Source organism: Entelurus aequoreus, linkage group LG21 (assembly GCF_033978785.1).
Source record: "Entelurus aequoreus isolate RoL-2023_Sb linkage group LG21, RoL_Eaeq_v1.1, whole genome shotgun sequence".
NCBI lineage: Eukaryota > Metazoa > Chordata > Actinopteri > Syngnathiformes > Syngnathidae > Entelurus > Entelurus aequoreus.
In genome coordinates, this window is record NC_084751.1 from 3,864,344 (window position 1) to 3,885,999 (window position 21,656).

General features: G+C 37.2%; 1 long non-coding RNA gene across 1 annotated transcript in view; it reads left to right on the top strand.

Annotated features, from left to right (window-relative positions):
• LOC133639115 (uncharacterized) overlaps positions 1 to 21,656 on the top strand; it is an 85,247-nt gene that overhangs the window by 40,853 nt on the left and 22,738 nt on the right. The window contains exon 2 of the long non-coding RNA XR_009823732.1: positions 5,341 to 5,457. This is a non-coding gene — a long non-coding RNA (uncharacterized LOC133639115). The remainder of the gene's footprint in view (positions 1 to 5,340; positions 5,458 to 21,656) is intronic.

The following is a 21,656-nucleotide window of genomic DNA, read 5'->3' on the forward strand; positions in this document are numbered from 1 at the left end:
AGGCTTGTATAGCTTTAATTTAATCTAAGAGGAGACCGAAGGCAGCAAAAATGGCGCAATGCAGCAAAGTGGAGACCTTGGAGCATAAAACTAAGTTATTCTAAGCATGTGGCCTTAATTTGATCTAAAATGAGACTGAGGGCAACACAAAACCAGAACACTGCAGCAAAGCGTCGACTGTGGAGTATCACATTAATTTATTTTAGGCTTGTATTAATTACATCTAAGAGGAGACTGAAGACAGCAAGAAAATGGTGCAATGCAGCAAAGTGGAGACTCTGGAGCATAAAACTAATTTACTATAGGCTTGTGGCCTCAATTTGATCTATGAGCAGCAAAGAAAGTGGGTGGCAGCTGCACCAAAGTGAAGACTGTTCAGTATAAAACTAAGTTATTCTAAGCATGTGGCCTTAATTTGATCTAAAATGAGACTGAGGGTCAACACAAAAACGGAACATTGCAGCAAAGCGTCGACTGTGGAGTATCACATTAATTTATTTTATGCTTGTATAGCTTTAATTTAATTTAAGAAGAGACTGAAGGCAGCAAAACAAATGGCGCAATGCAGCAACGTGGAGACTCTGGAGCATAAATCTAATTTATTTTAGCCTTGTGGCCTTAATTTGATCTAAAATGAGACTGAGGGCAACACAAAAACGGAACACCGCAGCAAAGCATCGACTGTGGAGTATGACATTAGATTATTCTAGGCTTGTATAGCTTTAATTTAATCTAAGAAGAGACCGAAGGCAGCAAAAAAATGGTGCAATGCAGCAAAGTGGAGACTCTGGAGCATAAAACTAATTCATTATAAGCTTGTGGCCTAAGAGCAGCAAAGAAAGTGTGTGGCAGCTGCAGAAAAGTGAAGACTTTCGAGCATAACATTCAGTTTGATCCAAGAGGAGACTGAGGGCAGCGAGAAAAGCGGAGTATGTGTGTGTTAGTTTTCTTCCCTCACATTGTGTGACCGACGGAAAGTGTGCGTCTCGCTACTTTTGTGCGCGTGTGGTGTTGTGGTGGACAGCGACAACATCCTGCCTCAGTGGAGGCCCTAAGAAGTCCACGCTGTGGGTTGAGAAGTGGGCGGCGTGCAGAGCCTCTCCTTTGTGATTACATTAGCCACAAGGGCTGGCAGGCCTGCGTGTCTGCATATCATTTCAGTCATCGCTCTCTATTTGGACGCAGCAGATGTTTCCTCACGTCAACGCGGCGGCGAGATGGAGATTCTCCTTCCACGCTCGCGTCTCTTCTCGCCTTCCATCCGCACGAGGCGCAGCTCACGGCCGCAGAACACAATAACAACTATGTATTATTGTTATAATAAAACACCTTTTTGTCCATTTTTATTTGTTTTTACACAGATTGATGACAATTTGGTTGTACTCCGACTAAGAACTAAATAGAAGGAATAAAACAGCATCATCTTGTTGTTACGATTGCGTCATTAGACCATAAACTATCATTAGTTATTGAAAAAAAAAAGATACAATTATACGTATTATCGCATTTAATCATTTATTTATTGAATTCTGTGTATGATAGAATAGGTTTTCTTCATTTAAAAGATGTGTATTCTGATTGTATTAATTATTAAGTGTGTTAAAGACATATTATATTTTACCATTATTCATTTATGAATGTATTTATTGTTTTATGTCTACTGAATACTTAATGGCGTATAAAGACGTGATTTCTTCTTCAGTGAATATTGATATATGTCCATAATTATTGTGTGTGTGTCGCACGCATATCATCTTTGTTGTAAAAGACCGTTTTGTTTGTATTTTATTTCCTGTTAATAATGACATTTATTTTATTTGTATAATATATCTTTCCCTAATACTATTTAACTCAATTCAATTCAATTAAAAACAAATTTAAGGCAATACTACGATACAAAATAATATATATATACACATATATATATATATATATATATATATATATATATATATATATATATATATATATATATATATATATATATATATATATATATATATACATATATATGTTCTTATTATAATAATAACAACAATAATACTATTACTTACTGTAATAGTAATATTACTATTGTATATATATAAATATATACATACACACATGTATATATGTAAGTAAGTAAGTGTAAGCCATAGTATTATTGTTGTTATTATTATAATAACAATAACACTATTACTTACTGCAATAACAATATTACTATTATATATATATATATAAATATATACATAAACATGTATATATGTAAGTGTAAGCCACAGTATTATTGTTGTTATTATTATAACAATAATACTATTAACAATAACAATATTACTGTTATTTATATATATATATATATATATATATATATATATATATATATATATATATATATATATATATATATATATATATATATATATATATATATATATATATATATATATATATATTTATATACACACACACACACATACATACATACATGTATATATGTAAGTAAGTGCAAGTAATTGTATTATTGTTATTATTATAATAACAACAATAATACTATTACTTACTGCAATAATAATATTAATAATATTACTATTGTGTGTATATATATATATATATATATATATATATATATATATATATATATAACTAAGTAAGTGTAAGTAATAGTATAATTATTGTTGTTATTATTATAAGAACACCAATAATACTATTACGACTTCTACTACTACTACTATTATTATAACAACAACAATAATACTATTATTACTTTTACTACTACCAATAATTATGATAATAATAACGACAATGACAATGAAAATATTGTTGTTGTAATTAATATAATAAGAATACCAATAATACTACTTCTACTACTACTACTATTACTATAATAGCAACAACAATAACACTGTTATTACTTTTGCTACTATTATAAGAACACCAATAATGCTATTACGACTTCTACTACTATTATTATAACAACAATAATACAATTATTACTTTTACTATTACCAATTGTTATGATAATAATAACAATGACAATGAAAATATTGTTGTTGTAATTAATATAATAAGAATACCAATAATACTACTTCTACTACTACTACTACTACTACTACTACTATAATAGCAACAACAATAACACTGTTATTACTTTTACTACTACCAATAATAATGATAATATAAACAATAATAACAACGACGATGACAATGAAAATAATGATGTGAATAATAATCTATTTTAATTGTTGGCACCTTTTTAATCACCCCAGGTCACTTTACAGGCATTAAACATCATTACAGTTAAGATTTCAAAATAAGATAAAACATTCAAAAATTAAAAAAAAAACAAGAAAAAAAAGTATATGCAGTAGGCAAGATAATTAAGCACTTTCTAGTAGTGATTTGAAGGTTATTTGTTTAGTTTCGCAATTAGATTTACACAAAATGTGAGCAAATAAATAATAATAACAGAACTTTAAGCGTTTTTTTTTTAACTAAAGAGAGTACTTTAACAGGTTTATTTAGGGACATTTAGTGGACTAAACTAATGTATAAAAATAAAGAATAAAACACAACATTCCGTTTAAAATATATATTTTTAGATTAAGTCATTTTAAATGTTTTATTTTGTTTTTCTTTTCAGCTGCGATGTGAGTGTAAATAAAGCGGCACTAACGAGAGGCGACAGCTTTTCCGAACTCCCTTCAAGGAGGAAGGCACAAAGTGGTTCCCAAATTAAAAAAAAAAGCCAAAACGACGTCTTCAAAGTCTTCATGTAATATTTCCTAAAAAAAAAAAAATAAAATAAGTTGCCGGGGGGGTCATTAAAGCGGAGCGCCAGCCGGGATGTTATTGTATCAATTGGACTGCGGGGGCGGCCCCAATTAGGCTATTAAGGCCTTTTTCCTCCCTAAAACGGATTTTCGGGGGCTTTTCGATTCTTGACATCCAAGTGGACTTAAAGCGGAGTTTATTTGACTTTCTGACTTGGTATGTGCAAATATGTCATTCAAAGGCAGCTTAAAAAACACAAAGGAAAAAAAAAACGTCTTTTTTTTTCTCCAGCACTCAGAAATTAGAAACTAAACTGTCGAATTGAACTAAATAATCATAAAAGTTGAATGTTATTTCACTTGTTTTTTTTCTTTCCCCTTTCTATTTCTTGTTTTCATCCACGCGTGTTTTATTTCTACCACTAAATGGCGCTCGGGGCCCGCGGGACATTTTTGGCGTGATTCCCCGCGGCCAAAAAAAAAAAATCATATTTTTGATGAAATCCATAAAGTTTGAAATGTAAACAAATATTATATTTATACATCACAAAAAGTATCAACAATATTTCGTTTTTTTTTTAGTTAAAAAGCAGTGCAACTTTAAGCATCGGTAAATATAAGATTTGCAAGCAGCAATATTTATTTTTAAATATTTGTGTAAAAAAAACCTAAATATTTTTTATATTTATTGATAATCGCGAATCATTTTAAATGAGGATTAAACGGTTTACTTCCCCGAGTTCTACACACACACGACATATGCCAAATAAAATTAGCCTTGTTAATATTTTATTCGAATATATAAAAGTATTTTTGTTTGTAAATAAAAAATAAAGTGATAAAAAACGAAACATGCGCATGCGCAGATCCGCATTTAGGCAAACAATGGCGGTATCATCATGAATTATTGACATATATATAACAGGAAAACACGCGTTTGTCATGCCTAAATTAATTTAAAAAAAAACCGATATAATTGATAATAAAGATACTAAAACTACACATGTGGTATCTATTAAAGGACTCATTTTTTTAAGCGTTTTAATAATTGTTATTGATTGTTTTAAGCCGCCGACAAAATAAAAGCTGACGCATATGCATGGCACACTTTTTAAACTATCCAAATAAATCCAGTACACCAAGCGAAGTTAATTAATTTTTTATTATTTTTCGTGAATTATTGTGGTTGCTTCACTGAATTTCAACGTCATTTAAATGTTGTAGTAAAACATTAACGACCAGCGCACTTTATTTTGGCATGAAGCGTGTACCTAATAAAGTGGCCGGCTCCTTTGTTTTCAATGCAGTAACACCAGCCTTGAACATTATTATTACCATCAGTATTATTATTATATCCAAAATGGGTGATTCATCTCCCAAAAACTCTTTATTTGATTTCTGGTCAAGAAGAAGCGTGTCCAACGTGCACATGTGGATGATATGCACATTTAAAACCAAACTGGCCACAAAAACAAACCAACAATAAAAAAAAAACAGTCAAACTTTTTATGCGAGCCACAAATCAACCACGACATTCTTTGGACAAAGAGCTTCATTTTCACTTCTCCTCTCGTGTGTTTTCTTCCCATAGTTGGGATCATCCAGCCTGGTTGTAAGGCCGTCCACCATGCAGGAGAAAGCCCTCCTTGTTCTGTCCACTGGGCTCACATCGTCACCCGACACTTCGGACTTGGCCACAACAACCAAGGTGGGGTAAAGAATAAGTGTCTCCGAATGTGATTATTATACATCAGGTTTGGGACGTTTCGCCGGGAGAGTATTTGGATGTAAACACCGCTCGCAATTTGATGCTGTAGCTGGGTGGTGTATTTCATCTGCACGCTGTAAAAAGTACATTTGGGCTGCAGTGGCGTGTCGTTTGGGAGTCAACACATGACACCGGGACTTTTTTTTGGGCGACAGAGGAGGGATCACCAAGGTCACGTTTAGCGTACATCGAGGGGTGCGTGCAAACTTGTGGTTCGAACTATAAAAGATACTCGCTGCCCTCTTTGTTGTGGTTTGGTTGGCGTTCACACTGGGCTTTTTGTCACGTGACCAAAAACTGTGCGGTAAAGAACACATGCAAGAAGTGATTTTGTGACATATTACATCACATAACTAAAGCTGGGTGGAATACGTCTACTTCATCTTTTTTTATTCTGCTATATTTTTCTTCTTTTATGTTGACTAAAAGCTTTCAAAATATACTTGTGAAGATCATCTTTAACATTTTTCACATTTTTCTGACGCAACTAAAATATTCCAAACCGAATGTCGTCTTATGGGTGGAATACATCCGCTAGTTTTTTTTACATACTGCCAATTTTATCACCTTAAATATCACCAAAAGCTTCTAAAATATACTTTTTAAAAAGGCTGCTTTTGTCACAAACTAAATATTCCAAAACAAAATGTCATCTTCTGGGTGGAAATGTCTTTTTACATACTAAAATGTACTTTTAAAGGGCAGTTTTTGCGACAAACTAAATATTTTTTGCTGTGTTGAATACGTGTGCTACACTCTTTTTACATACTACTAGTTTTACCACTTTAAAGTTCACCAAAAGCTTCTAAAATATACATTTAAAGGGCACCTTTCATGACAAATCGAATATTCCATAACAAAATGTCATCTTCTGGTTGGAAATGTGTGCTGCCGTCTATTTACATGCTGCTATTTTTACCACCATATTTCACCGAAAGCTTCTAAAATATACTTTTACTGGGCAGTTTTTGTGACAAACTAAATATTTTTTTTTAAAAAGTGTTTGCTGGGTTTAAGGTTTTTAGCATGCTGCTAGTTTTATCAGTTTAGATTTCACCAAAAGCTTCTAAAATATAAATTTAAAGGGAACTGTTCATGACACACCAAATATTCGGAAACAAAAAAGAAAAGAAGTAATCTTCTGAGTTTAATACGTGCATTACAGACTTTTTTTTTTTTTTTTACCACCGTAGATTACACCAAAAGCTTCTAATATACCTTTAAAAGGCAGCTTTTGTCACAAACCAAATATTCAAAAACAAAACGTAATTTTCTGGGTGGAAATGTGTGTTACAGTCTTTTTACATACTGCTATTTTTACCATCTTATTTCACCAAAAGCTTCTAAAATATACTTTTAAAGGGCAGTTTTTGTGACGAACTAAATATTTTTTGCTGGGTTGAATACGTGTGCTACACTCTTTTTACATACTACTAGTTTTACCACTTTAGATTTCACCGAAAGCTTCTAAAATATACATTTAAAGGGCACCTTTCATGACAAACCAAATATTCCAAAACAAAATGTCATCTTCTGAGTTGAATACGTGCATTACAGACGTTTTTTTTTTACCACCGTAGATTTCACCAAAAGCTTCTAATATACTTTTAAAAGGCAGCTTTTGTCACAAACGAAATATTCAAAAACAAAACGTCATTTTCTGGGTGGAAATGTGTGTTACAGTCTTTTTACATACTGCTATTTTTACCATCTTATTTCACCAAAAGCTTCTAAAATATACTTTTAAAGGGCAGTTTTTGTGACGAACTAAATATTTTTTGCTGGGTTGAATACGTGTGCTACACTCTTTTTACATACTACTAGTTTCACCACTTTAGATTTCACCGAAAGCTTCTAAAATATACATTTAAAGGGCACCTTTCATGACAAACCAAATATTCCAAAACAAAATGTCATCTTCTGAGTTGAATACGTGCATTACAGACTGTTTTTTTTTACCACCGTAGATTTCACCAAAAGCTTCTAAAATATACTTTTAAAAGGCAGTTTTTGTCACAAACGAAATATTCAAAAACAAAACGTCATTTTCTGGGTGGAAATGTGTGTTACAGACTTTTTACATACTGCTCTTTTTACCACCTTATTCGCCGAAAGCTTCTAAAATATACTTTTAAAGGGCCGTTTTTGCGACAAACTAAATATTTTTTGCTGTGTTGAATACGTGTGCTACACTCTTTTTACATACTGCTAGTTTTACCACTTTAGATTTAAAAAAAAGCTTCTAAAATATAAATTTAAAAGGCAGCTTTTGTGACAAACCAAATATTCAAAAACAAAATGTCATCTTCTGAGTTGAAAGGCCTACTGAAATTAATTTTTATTTATTTAAACGGGGATAGCAGATCCATTCTATGTGTCATACTTGATCATTTCGCGATATTGCCATATTTTTGCTGAAAGGATTTAGTAGAGAACATCGACGATAAAGTTCGCAACTTTTGGTCGCTGATAAAAAAAATAGCCTTGCCTGTACCGGAAGTAGCGTGATGTAGCAGGTCACATTTCCCCATTGTTTACACCAGCAGCGAGAGCCAATCGGCCCGAGAAAGCGACGATTACCCCATTAATTTGAGCCATTGAAATTGAATTGAAAAAAAATTGATTTTGAATCGAATCGTGGGACACCCAAAGATTCACAGCCCTAATATATATATATATATATATATATATATATATATATATATATATATATATATATATATATATATATATATATATATATATATATATATATATATATATATACATATATTTATATATATGTATATATATATATATATATATAGAGTACAGTAATGAAAACACAGTTCTACTAATTGTACTGTACTTGCTGCTTACTTGCTGAGTGACTATATCCATTCGGCCACCGTGTTATGGGTTATAGATAAACCTATGGATAACGGAGACATATAAATAGTCTCCTTTTCAGGTGAGAGGACGCTAAAGGCAGCGCCTTTAAGGCACGCCCCCAATATTGTTTGTCCGGCTGGAAATTTTGGATAGTACGACTTGCCGTAGTTTTGAAGCAATGCATGGTGGGAATCCAGATGTTGTGTGTCAGTGTATTAACGGTGCCGGCTGGAATAAACACACGCTGAAAAATAGTTCCGTGCCTGCCTACTTTATGGGTTATAGATAAACCTATGGATAACGGAGACATATATAATAGTCTCCTTTTCAGGTGAGAGACGACGTTAAAGGCCTACTGAAATGAATTTTTTTTATTTAAACGGGGATAGCAGATCTATTCTATGTGTCATACTTGATCATTTCGCGATATTGCCATATTTTTGCTGAAAGGATTTAGTAGAGAACAACGACGATAAAGATTGCAACTTTTGGTATCTGATAAAAAAAAGGCTTGCCCCTACCGGAAGTAGCGTGACGTAGTCAGTTGAACATATACGCAAAGTTCCCTATTGTTTACAACGATGGCCGCATGAAGTGAGAGAGATTCGGACCGAGAAAGCGACAATTTCCCCATTAATTTGAGCGAGGATGAAAGATTTGTGGATGAGTAAAGTGCAAGTGAAGGACTAGTGGGGAGTTGAAGCTATTCAGATAGGGAAGATGCTGTGAGAGCCGGGGGTGACCTGATATTCAGCTGGGAATGACTACAACAGTAAATAAACACAAGACATATATATACTCTATTAGCCACAACACAACCAGGCTTATATTTAATATGCCACAAATTAATCCTGCATAAAAACACCTGCGTGTTTGTTACGCTAGCTCCTAGCTCCTAGCTCCTCTGCTAGCTCCTAGCTCCATAGAACACGCCAATACAATTCAAACACCTGATCAACACACACAATCACTCAGCCCAAAAGACCGTTCACCTAACCCAAGGTTCATAAAGCTTATATATTTTTAAAAAGTTACGTACGTGACGCGCACATACGGTCAAGCTATCAAATGTTTAGCAGCCAAGGCTGCATACTCACGGTACCTGATATTCAGCTGGGAATGACTACAACAGTAAATAAACACAAGACATATATATACTCTATTAGCCACAACACAACCAGGCTTATATTTAATATGCCACAAATTAATCCTGCATAAAAACACCTGCGTGTTTGTTATGGTAGCTCCTAGCTCCTATGCTAGCTCCTAGCTCCATAGAACACGCCAATACAATTCAAACACCTGATCAACACACACAATCACTCAGCCCAAAAGACCGTTCACCTAACCCAAGGTTCATAAAGCTTATATATTTAAAAAAAGTTACGTACATACGCAAAAAAAAGTTGCGCACATACGGTCAAGCGATCAAATGTTTAGAAGCCAAAGCTGCATACTCACAGTAGCACGTCTGCGTCTTTGTCATCCAAATCAAAGTAATCCTGGTAAGAGTCTGTGTTGTGCCAGTTCTCTACAGGCGTCTGTGTATCGAAGTCAAAAGTCCTCCTGGTTAGAGTCTCTGTTATCCGAGTTCTTCCATCTTGACTGCATCTTCCGGGAATGTAAACAAAGAAGCGCCGGCTGTGTACTGTTGTTGCTGACTACGTTCGAAAAATACGTCCATTTCGCACCGACAACTTTCTTCTTTGCTTGCTCAGCTTCCTTCTCCATAATGCAATGAACATGATTGCAACAGATTCACGAACACAGATGTCCAGAATACTGTGGAATTATGAAATGAAAACAGAGCTTTTTCGTATTGGCTTCAATGTGGAAGGCATACCCGTGTTCGCCGGGCTACGTCACGCGCATACGTCATCCTCAGAGGCGTTTCGAACCGGAAGTTTAGCGGCAAATTTAAAATGTCACTTTATAAGTTAACCCGGCCGTATTGGCATGTGTTATAATGTTAAGATTTCATCATTGATATATAAACTATCAGACTGCGTGGTCGGTAGTAGTGGGTTTCAGTAGGCCTTTAAAGGCAGTGCCTTTAAGGCACGCCCCCAATATTGTTGTCTGGCTGGAAATCGGGAGATTTTCGGGACTATGGTTGTCCCGGGAGATTTTCGGGAGAGGCACTGACATTCGGGAGTCTCCCAGGAAATTTGGGAGAGTTGGCAAGTATGGACGGCTCATGTGTTCATTATGGATAGAGTTTAGCGTGATGTTTAGTCTCCAAGTCCCTCACTGAGATGAGAACATTGTAGTGCTACTTGGTGAACATAGTTTAAGAACCACTGCTCTAAACTAAACAAAAAAACTGATGCTTTTGTTCTCTTTTTTCCCCAAATAAGAATCAATAAGATCATAGGCGCCGATCTACATTTCTACAAGTGGGTGCTCGGTGTGTGTGTATTAGTGTTGTCCCGATACCAATATGTTGGTACTGGTACCGGTACCAAAAGTATTTCGGTACTTTTCTAAATAAAGTGGACCACAAAAAATGTCATTATTGCCGAATATTTTAACAAACAAATCTTAGGGTACATTAAACATATGTTTATTATTGTAATTTAGTCCTTGAATAAAATAGTGAACATACTAGACAACTTGTCTTCTAGTAGTAAGTAAACAAACAAAGACTCCTATTTAGTCTGCTGACATATGCAGTAACATATTGTGTCATTTATCATTCTATTTTTTGTCAAAATTATTAAGGACAAGTGGTAGAAAATGAATTATTAATCTACTTGTTCATTTACTGTTAATATTTCTGTTTCAACATGTTAAATCTACACTTCTGTTAAAATGTAATAATCACTTATTCTTCTGTTGTTTGATGCTTTACATTAGTTTTGGATGATACCAGAAATTTGGGTATCAATCCGATACCAAGTAGTTACAGGATCATACATTGGTCATATTCAGAGTCCAGGGACATATTTCTTGAGTTTATGAACATAATATACATTTTGTGATGTTAAAAAATATCGATGTAATCATAGTAGTATCGACTAGACACGCTATTGTACGTGGTATCATTACAGTGGATGTTAGGTGTAGATCCACCAATGGCGTTTGTTTATATTGTAGCGTCCCGGAAAAGTTGGCGCTGCAGGGAAATCTGGGAATTTGTTCTGTAGTGTTTATGTTCGGTTACGGTGCAAATATTCTTCCAAAATGTGTTTGTCTTTGTTGTTTAGTGTGGTTTCACTATGTGGCACATGTTTATGACAGTGTTGGCATTGTTCATACTGCCACTTTTAGTGTGACATGTACATGTACGGCACTTCATTCACGTGTGTGCAGTGTGTTCAAAGTCAAGATGATTGTGTCATCAGTTCATTACCGGGCACAATGAAATCTTGGTTAGACTTTGTTATTTATAAAGACTATATGATTCATGACTTTTTTTAATTATGTAAAACATACCAAACTCGCCACGAAATTAACAACAACATTGATTTTTCAAAAATTATTTGAAAGAATCAAAGTTGCCATCAATCCCACGTGGGTGCTTTGGCGCCTATGAATAAGAGAACCAAGAAAAAACGAATCGTTAAGCCAGTGGTTCTTAACCTGGGTTCGATCGAACCCTAGGGGTTCGGTGAGTCGGGCTCAGGTGGTTCGGCGGAGGTCAAAACACACCCGACTCATCGTGTAAATAAAAACTTCTCCCTATCGGCGTATTACGGATACGGCAACAGCAGAAGTCAGACTGATTTGCAGGTGTGTAATTTGTTGTGAGTTTATGCACTGTGTTGGTTTTGTTGTTTGAACAAGGTGATGTTCATGCATGGTTCATTTTGTGCACCAGTAAAAAAACATGGTAACACTTTAGTATGGGGAACATATTCACCATTAATTAGTTGCTTATTAACATGCAAATTAGTAACATATTGGCTCTTAACTAGTCATTATTAAGTACTTATTAATGCCTTATTCGGCATGGCCTTATTATAACCCTAACCCTAACCAAATAAATCTAAATTAAGTCTTTATTACTTAGAATATGTTCCCCTAGTGTCCAAATAACTCTAAATTAAAGGCCTACTGAAATGATTTTTTTTTATTTAAACAGGAATAGCAGATCCATTCTATGTGTCATACTTGATAATTTCGCGATATTGCCATATTTTTGCTGAAAGGATTTAATAGATAAAATCGACGATAAAGTTCGCAACTTTTGCTCGCTGATTAAAAAAAAAGCCTTGCCTGTACCGGAAGTAGCGTGACGTCACAGGAGCTAGTATTCCTCACAATTCCCCATTGTTTACAATGGAGCGAGAGAGATTCGGACCGAGAAAGTGATTATTACCCCATTAATTTGAGCGAGGATGAAAGATCCGTAGATGAGGAACGTTACAGTGAAGGACTTGAGAGACAGTGATGGGCGTATCTTTTTTCGCTCTGACCGTAACTTAGGTACAAGCTGGCTCATTGGATTCCACACTCTCCTTTTTTTATTGTGGATCACGGATTTGTATTTTAAACCACCTCGGATACTATATCCTCTTGAAAATGAGAGTCGAGAACGCAAAATGGACATTCAGTGCCTTTTATCTCCACGACAATACATCAGCGAAATGCTTTAGCTACGAGCTAACGTGATAGCATCGTGCTTTAACTGCATATAGAAACAAAAAAATAAAGGATAGAAGGAAGGATAGATAGAAAATCAACAATACTATTAAACCGTGGACATGTAAATACACGGTTAATGCTTTCCAGGCTGGCGAAGGTTAACAATGCTGTGCTAACGACGCCATTGAAGCTAACTTAGCAACTTAGCAACGGGACCTCACAGATCTATGCTAAAAACATTAGCTCTCCACCTACGCCAGCCAGCCCTCATCTATTCATCAACACCCGTGCTCACCTGCGTTCCAGCGATCGGCAGAAGGACGAAGGACTTCACCCGATGCGTTTGGCGGCCCGGAGACGTAGGAAGTCAAGGTGAGGTCGGCGGCTAGCGCGGCTAGCGCTCCAACAAAGTCCTCCTGGTTGTGTTGCTGTAGTCCGCTGCTAATACACCGATCCCACCTACAACTGTCTTCTTTGCAGCCTTCATTGTTCATTAAACAAATTGCAAAAGATGTCCAAAATACTGTGGAATTATGAAATGAAAACAGAGCTTTTTGTATAAGATTCTACGGGTACCATAACTTCCGTTACTCTGACTTCGTCACGCGGATACGTCATCATACCGCGACGTTTCAGCCGGATATTTCCCGGGAAGTTTTAAAAGTCACTTTATAAGTTAACCCGGCCGTATTGGCATGTGTTGCAATGTTAAGATTTCATCATTGATATATAAACTATCAGACTGCGTGGTCGGTAGTAGTAGGTTTCAGTAGGCCTTTAAGTCTTTGTTACTTAGAATATGTTCCCCATACTAAAGTGTTACCAAAAACATAACTTTGTCTTGAATTTGAAAAAATAAAACATTTTATTTTTCACTAAAGAAGGGTTCGGTGAATGTGCATATGAAACTGGTGGGGTTCGGTACCTCCAACAAGGTTAAGAACCACTGCGTTAAGCCGAATGGAAAGTGAAATTGGAACCGGAAAAACCTTATAAATTCCCATCCCGAGTTATGGCACAAAAACTGTCATGAAATATGCTCTATGAAAGTATATTTTAGAAAGCTTTTTACCAAAATCTAAGACAATAAATATGGCGGAATATGATAATAACATCACTACTTCACCTACAACTTGAAGAAAGTATAACTTGACATGTTTTTTGTTCCGTTTGACGTAACACTGTTGAATTTATAAATAAATGATAAATGGGTTATACTTGTATAGCGCTTTTCTACCTTCAAGGTACTCAAAGCGCTTTGACACTATTTCCACATTCACCCATTCACACACACATTCACACACTGATGGCGCTAACCAGCAGCCATCAGGAGCAAGGGTGAAGTGTCTTGCCCAAGGACACAACGGACATGACTGGGATGGTAGAAGGTGGGGATTGAACCCCAGTAACCAGCAACCCTCCGATTGCTGGCACGGCCACTCTACCAACTTCGCCACGCCGTTTCTTTGATAATTGACAATAGTATTATTTACAGTACATCCTTCTACTGTCTGACTTCTACAGTACAAAGTGTTTTCCTACACCCTAAAAGCCATCAGCCGGCGCGACTGCTCCGTTGTGACACCTCCGCCATCTTTGAGCATCAGAGAGCGGCACACCTCCGGCAGGCTTGGCAGGTCTCTTAAAAGATAGGACGCAAATGCAGGGTGACAGCCAAATGGAAAGCCTGAGACACACTTAAAGAGATTGATCACAGTGGAGGGCAATCATCTTTAATAGAAAAAAGAAAGAAAAGAGATAAGAAGATGTCACTAATTCCGCCTCGCCGCATTAACTTCCACTTCGGTGACTATGGCTGGATTGAAATGTTCTGCAGTGATCCGTCGTCTCTTTGTCAGCCTTCGTTGACGTAGAACGTGCGCCATTCCCGTGGACTACTTTTGCTAATGCTTACTTAATATTGTATTCATTATGTATTCGCAGGCACGGAGGAGGACTAGCAGTGTACGTGGTGAAGAACTTGCATTACAAAGTGGGAAAAAAAACTTGCTATTGATAATATTTCAGAATGTCAAATCATTGAAATACCGTATTTCTCGGATAATAGGGCGCACCGGATTATAAGGCGCACTCCGATGAGCGGGTCTATTCAGGTCTATACTCATAAGGCGCATTAAAGGCCTACTGAAACCCACTACTACCGACCACGCAGTCTGATAGTTTATATATCAATGATGAAATCTTAACATTGCAACACATGCCAATACGGCCGGGTTAACTTATAAAGTGCAATTTTAAATTTCCCGTGAAACTTCCGGCTGAAAACGTCTATGTATGATGACGTTTGCGCGTGACGTCAAGGGTTGAAGGAGACATTTTGGAATATCACGGTCGCCAGCTTAAATCGTCTGTTTTCATCGCTAAATTCCACAGTATTCTGGACATCTGTGTTGGTGAATCTTTTGCAATTTGTTCAATTAACAATGGAGACTGCAAAGTAGAAAGCTGTAGGTGGGATCGGTGTATTAGCGGCTGGCTGCAGCAACAACCAGGAGGACTTTGAGTTGGATAGCAGACGCGCTACAGCTTTGGCTTCCAAACATTTGATCGCTTGCCCGTACGTGTGTGGCGCTATGTGCATGTCACGTACGTAACTTTGGGGAAATATATGTTTCTTGCCGACTCTGATGGCGGCCGGGTTGTCGTCGAAAGCTACAACGCCCGCCGCCGCGCCGATGTCCTCACCTTGACTTCCTCCGTCTCCGGGCCGCCGACCGCATCGATGATCGGGTGAAGTCCTTCGTCGCGCTGTCGATCGCTGGAACGCAGGTGAGCACGGGTCGTGATGAGCAGATGAAAGCTGGCGTAGGTGGAGAGCTAATGTTTTTAGCATAGCCCTGTCGAGGTCCCGTAGCTTAGTTAGCTTCAATGGCATCGTTAGCAACATCATTGCGAGGCTTCGCCAGGCGGTACAGCATTAACCGTGTGGTTACAGGTCCAGGGTTTAATAGTAATAATAGTATTGTTGATCTTCTGTCTATCCTTCCAGTCAGGGGCTTATTTCGTCTGTTTCTATATGCAGTTAGCACGATGCTATCACGTTAGCTCCGTAGCTAAAGTGCTTCGCCAATGTATTGTCGTGGAGATAAAAGTCACTGTGAATGTCTATTTCGCGTTCTCGACTCTCATTTTCAAGAGGATATAGTATCCGAGGTGGTTTAAAATACAAATCCGTGATCCACAATAGAAAAAGGAGAGAGTGTGGAATCCAAGGAACCCTTGTACCTAAGTTACGGTCAGCGCGAATAAAGATACGTCCTGCACTGCACTCTAATCCTTCACTCTCACGTTCCTCATCCACGAATCTTTCATCCTGGCTCAAATGAATGGGGTAATCGTCGCTTTCTCGGTCCGAATCGCTCTCGCTGCTGGTGTAAACAATGTGCAAATGTGAGGAGCCCTTCAACCTGCGACGTCACGCTACTTCCGGTACAGGGAAGGCTTTTTTATCAGCGACCAAAACTTTATCGTCGATGTTCTCTACTAAATCCTTTTAGCAAAAATATGGCAATATCGCGAAATGATCAAGTATGACACATAGAATGGATCTGCTATCCCCATTTAAATAAGAACATTTCATTTCAGTAGGCCTTTAAAGGGGTCGTATTATGATTTTTTTTCTAAATGGAAAACACTTCCTTGTAGTCTACATAACATGTAATGGTGGTTCTTTGGTCAAAATGTTGCATAGATTATGTTTTACAGAACATTTTCAAGTCGCTTTCTGACAGTCGCTTCAGGATGCGCCGTTTTGTGGGCGTTCTTATTTACGTGGCTCATAATAATTGTGAGCGATAGGCAAAATTCCCAAAAAGAGTGTAGTTCCTCTTCAAATTGTATTCAGCGCCAGGCAGGTCTCCGCTCAGTAGTACCTCAACTTATGAGCCTAATTAATTCTGTGATAGAGTTAGTGAATTAAGTGAAGTGAATTATATTTATATAGCGCTTTACATAGTGAAACCCAATATCTAAGTTACATTTAAACCAGTGTGGGTGGCACTGGGAGCAGGTGGGTAAAGTGTCTTGCCCAAGGACACAACAGCAGTGACTAGGATGGCGGAAGCGGGGATCGAACCTGCAACCCTCAAGTTGCTGGCACGGCCACTCTACCAACCGAGTTCCTAACTCAAAACACTTGTAACTTAAATTGTCTGCCATTGGAATGAATCGATATCAATTTAATTGGTGCTTGACGCCAAGTAACGTGCCTTTTAAAAAGTAAAACACACTTTTAGATAAGAAATATTGTATAAAAACAATACAATAGAATGGTGTCCTAACAACTACACTAGTTTTATGAAGTAATATAAAAAATAATGTACAGCATTTACCTTGGAGAGTGGATTTCTATGATATGGCCTTAGGATTGTTTTTCCATCAAACACACCATCAGCAGCTTCTCCATATTTTCATGGGTAACATTGTTTAACATTGTTGGCTGACGTTGGCATGGTGCAGATTAGCTAAATTGGTCATATTTTTTCTTTATTATCTATATTATTCTTTCAGACTATCTTTTCTTCCCGTGGTTGGAAAACAAAGTTATGTCAAACTCTAGCTATAAGCTAATGCTCGTGAGTAAGACCGCATGTTTTGGTCGGAATTTACGGAGTTCACTGTGACATTTGCGACACCAACCTAATGATGGGGATGCTTGCAACTACAATTTTGCATGCAACCGAAAACAATTAGCCGAGAAGCAGGTCTTATCTCAAAACACTCTTAAGTTGTTTACAAGTTGAGAGAGAAAGTAAACAAGTGAATAGCTCTAATATGGTGTTGATATTGCTGCGTTGTCCTCCCAAGCCTTAACTTTGACAAACAAATGAATTCAGTGGTCAGAGCAGGGTTTTGGTTTTTTTTGTTTTTTGCCAGCTGAGGCTCTTGATAAAAGTGAAGCCTTTCTGCAGAAGGCGGACCTTGAAAAAGCCATTCATGCTTTCATCAGCTCAAGACTGGACTACTGTAATGCCCTCTATAGTGGAATAAATCAGTCACTCCTCCACAAGCTCCAGTTAGTACAAAATGCAGCTGCTCGCCTCCTCATCAACGCTCCAAAACATGCGCATAGCACTCCGATTCTCCTTTCTGTTTTAGAATACATTTTAAGTCCTTTTTTTTAATGTTTTTAAGGCCATGAATGGTCTGGCCCCAGCATACTTTGCTGACATTTTAACCGTTCGCCACCCACTCAGGACGCTGCGCTCATCCTTGCACACGTCTGGGTCAGTTGGTAGAGCAGCCGTGCCAGCAAATTGAAGGTTCCATATTCGATCCCCGCTTCCACCTTCCTAGTCACTGCCGTTGTGTCCTTGGGCAAGGCACTTTACCCACCTGCTCCCAGTGCCAACCCCGCCCGTTTAAATGGAGCTTAAAGCTGTAGACAATGGGTTTCCCTATGTAAAGCGCTTTGAAACGCGAGAGAAAAGCGCTATATAATTTACGTCACGTCACATCTTTGGACGTACTAAGGACTAGATATAAAAACATGGAGTGATTGTTCTTTTGCCGCTTCTGCCCCTAAGTTATGCAACTAACTACCTCCTGAGTTGCGAGCCATCACGGAGCTTGACGCTTTTGAATCCTAACTAAAAACATACTTGCTCAAACTGACTTGCAACACACATTGTTTTTAGATAAGAGTTTCTTTTTAACTGTTTTCATTAGAGATGTCCGATAATGGCTTTTTTGCCGATATCCGATATTCCGATATTGTCCAACTCTTAATTACCGATTCCGATATAAACCGATACCGATATTTACAGTCGTGGAATTAACACATTATTATGCCAGATATTAACACCGAATTAGTAATCTAACTATTGATTCCAATCACATTCATTAATCCTTTCTAATATACTTACAGTTTACAACCTTGTCAAATGATATGAAAGCATGTGTTGATCACAAAGATTATTATCAAGGCTTAGGTCAGACTGATTACAACAATAAATACTAATGAAATATACTGCAAAAGAAGGGACTCATAAAAACTGATGAAAAATACATGTACATATAATTACGTACTGATTTCAGAAAAAATTAAGGAGGTGGTCACTTTGATGCATTTTGTGTAGAGATGTCCGATAATGGCTTTTTTGCCGATATCTGATATTCCGATATTGTCCAACTCTTAATTACCGATACCGATATCAACCGATACCGATATATACAGTCGTGGAATTAACACATTATTATGCCTAATTTTGTTGTGATGCCCCGCTGGATGCATTAAACAATGTAACAAGGTTTTCCAAAATAAATCAACTCAAGTTATGGAAAAAAATGCCAACATGGCACTGCCATATTTATTATTGAAGTCACAAAGTGCATTCTTTTTTTTAACATGCCTCAAAACAGCAGCTTGGAATTTGGGACATGCTCTCCCTGAGAGAGCATGAGGAGGTTCAGGTGGGGGGGATGGGAGTAGCGGGGGTGTATATTGTAGCGTCCCGGAAGAGTTAGTGCTGCAAGGGGTTCTGGGTATTGTTTATGTTGTGTTACGGTGCGGATGTTCTCCCAAAATGTGTTTGTCATTCTTGTTTGAACCCACACAGTGTGGCACATATTTGTAACAGTGTTAAAGTTGTTTATACGGACACCCTCAGTGTGACCTGTATGGCTGTTGACCAAGTATGCCTTGCATTCACTTGTGTGTGTGAAAAGCCGTAGATATTATGTGACTGGGCCGGCACGCAAAGGCAGTGCCTTTAAGGTTTATTGGCGCTCTGTACTTCTCCCTACGTCCGTGTACACAGCGGCGTTTTAAAAAGTCATACATTTTACTTTTTGAAACTGATACCCATAATTTCCAATATTACATTTTAAAGCATTTATCGGCCGATAATATCGGCAGTCCGATATTATCGGACATCCCTAGTTTTCATATCCATATATATATATTTTTTTACCCCGTTCTTACCTGTTTTTAACTGGCTTGTCCTGTAAAGCAGGGGTCCTTAAATAGGTAAAATCCCCCAAAAAAGTCCCATCGTTCACAATATCTAAATGTGATCAAAACTTTGCTACCATGGAGCCTATGGGAGCTGCATAATCCCGCCTATAAAGCCCTTAAAAAAAAAACCCATCCAAACACCTCCATTAGGGTGTAAGTACAAATGTAATGTAGTAAATATGTAACATTTAACATTTACGTATTTTTATAATTTTAAGCATACGCGGAGCATTGATTTTAAAAACGCATCACAACGTTAGCTTTTTTTTCCTTCATCACTGATTATTACTCACTGCAGACTTAGCCAACAAACTGTCATAACGGGGGGGTCGCAGCTTACTGCGAGGTTTGTTCTCCCGGGATGCAAACGGACTATTCCGTATCATCTTTGAACCTGCCCATTGTACAGCACTTTGGCTACTCCTGTGGTAAATTTTAAATGTGCTTTATAAATAAAGTTGTTTTGATTTGATTTGATTCCGAACAAGGCTAGCAGGTAGGAACATATTTATTAATCTAACTAAGAAATAACAGGCAAAAACTCTCTAACTGTGGCATGAAATAAACAAGACTTACATAGAGGGTTGCGTGACAATAGCGTAAAGCAAACTAGCATAAACTATAGCATAGCAAGAAACAAACAACTAACATAACTATGGCATGGAACAACTATGAAACTGTGGCATGAAACAACTAACATGAACTATGGCATGGAACAACTATGAAACTGTGGAATGAAACAACTAACATGAACTATGGCATAGAACAACATGAAACTGTGGAATGAAACAACTAACATGAACTATGGCATAGAACAGCATGAAACTGTGGCATGAAACCAATAACTAGCATAACTATAAAATCAGACCTGAAACGAGCAATGACGCCATGCCGACTGACTGGCAAAGGCGGTTTAAATAGTCTCTTGATTAGAGCCAGGTGAGCGTCCGAAAACCAGCGGCAGGTGAAAATCATATGCCACCATGGCAACCAAAACAAACAAGAGTGCACAAAAAACAGGAACTATGGAGTTAAACTAACAGAACATAACGCAAACATGATCCGGACCACGGATCATGACACAAACATAATAAAACATCACAAAAAGGCGTCTTTTTGTGTCGTTCTGGCCATTTTCGAGTCCTAAATGGCTGTCAAAGTGTACCAACTTGTCGGAATACTTACTCAGACTTCTCCTGTCCAGGTGAGATGCATGATTTATGATCTATAATGAACTTACAGGGAGCGAGAAAGCAGCAGACCACTCGATGATGAAAACACGGAAGTGATCATGGCGCTTATAATAATAATATCATTAATACTTGGTTAATATTCAAATCACGAAATGTAAATGGAGTATTTATTGGATTTTATGGGCGAAATGGAGGCGATCCCATTGGCTTCGCTCTAAGCGGACTTTTATTTACAAGTTAGAATGCATAAAAACTAGGGATGTCCGATAATATCGGCAGTCCGATATTGTCGGCTGATAAATGCTTTAAAATGTAATATCGGAAATTATCGGTATCGGTTTCAAAATGATCGGTATCGGTTTCAAAAAGTAAAATGTATGACTTTTTAAAACGCCGCTGTGTACATGGACATAGGAAGAAGTACAGAGCGCCAATAAACCTTGAAGGCACTGCCTTTGCGTGCCGGCCCAATCACGTAATATCTACGGCTTTTGACACACACACAAGTGAAT